Genomic DNA, 1,729 nt, shown 5'->3' with positions numbered 1-1,729 from the left:
CCAACATACTCAGTGCCAGCCAAGGGGCCCCATGAAAGGGGCCCCAGAGACACACCACACACATACACTTTCCTGCAACTTACCTGGTGTTGGACTCCATTCTCCTGTAGTGTCACTGTGGTGTGGGTGGTGGTGATGCTGGGAGTTGGGGTAGGCCTCTTTGTGCCCATTCCATGGTGTTTCCCCATGGAAATGGGCCTACCTGCACAGAAACGCCTATTCTGACCTAGCGTTAAATAATGGCGCTAAGCAGGCTTAGGGGGTCATTGCAACCCTGGTGGTACAAGACCGCCAGGGCTGTAATGACGGAAGCACCGCCAACAGGCTGGCGGTGCTTCCCTGGTCATTACGACCGTGGCGGAAGTGCCGCGGTTGCACCGCCGGGGCCGGCGGTTTCCCGCCACAATGGCCCCGGCGGTAGTAATCCGCCAGGGCAGCGCTGCCCAGGGGATTACGAGTCCCCCTACCGCCAGCCTTTTCCTGGCGGTTTGAACCGCCAGGAAAAGGCTGGCGGTACGGGGAGTCACAGGCCCCTGAGGGCCCCTGCACTGCCCATGCCACTGGCATGGGCAGTGCAGGGGCCCCCTGACAGGGCCCCATGCAGCTTTTCACTGTCTGCATAGCAGACAGTGAAAAGCGCGACGGGTGCAAATGCACCCGAAGCACGGCCACAACACCGCCGGCTCCTGTGTTGCGGCCGAGATCCCCGCTGGGCCGGCGGGCGGAACCTAGGTTTCCGCCCGGCGGCCCAGCGGGGATCTCCAAATGGCCGCGGCGGGGGTGCGGCCGCATTGGCGGCTGTCCGGTGGTGAAGCCGCCCGCCAGGGTCGTAATGAGGGCCTTAGTGCTATTATTTAGTTCCGCTTCCTACTTGAGTGTCGTTTCAGCATCAGGAGTTAATTATGGAGCTGGGAGGTTAGCGTCTTTTTTAGGAAGGGAACGCCTACCTTGCATCTCATTAATGCAAGGTAGGTTGGTGCATCAATATTTTGATGCTAGATTGGTCTAGCATCAAAATATCAATATGGAGTTAAGTTAGCGCCGCTTTAACGTCAAAATTAATGACGCTAAGGTGACCCTAACCTTCCATAAATATGGGCCTGAATATCTCCAAATGACTTCCTAACAAGTTCAATACCAGGAAAATATCACAATGGTAACCTGTGTTGTCTTTCGTAGGTCTCTACTTACTGTGACACAAAACATTTGGATGTAGATAGCACACGTCCACCAATAACAATGTTCTCTATTCCACAACAGATCGATCTGGCACCTGGGCAGAGACTGGCCACTAAAAAGACTCCCACTCCATCTCCGGATGAAACCCTCAGTGATGACAACACCCCTGGACATGTGCACGTGGATGACGGTCCTAGCATATCTGGTCAGGCTGGGCAGTTGGCAACAGTGAGTCTCACTGTGGCCACACCAGCACCTCCCACTCCAGCTGCAACACGTCAGACAACCCCAGTCCATCCAACCTGTGTACTTAGCATAGTTACTACCATATTTTGCCACCCAGTCCTGGATTCTGAGGTATGAATCACCAACCCAGTCACAAAGGAACCAAAACCCAGTGGTAGAGGGCACTCTGGGCCAAGGGCACAGGCTCGCGGGGTAGGGTTCGTGGGAGGGCTACTGTGGGCTGGCAAAGTGAGGCCACTGGGGCCACTCACACAAAGGCCACCATTTACCAAGTCTTGGTAGTCTATCATGAGTCCCAAGACGT

Source organism: Pleurodeles waltl, chromosome 4_1, assembly GCF_031143425.1.
Source record: "Pleurodeles waltl isolate 20211129_DDA chromosome 4_1, aPleWal1.hap1.20221129, whole genome shotgun sequence".
Lineage (NCBI taxonomy): Eukaryota > Metazoa > Chordata > Amphibia > Caudata > Salamandridae > Pleurodeles > Pleurodeles waltl.
Note: the sequence above shows the minus strand (reverse complement) of the source record.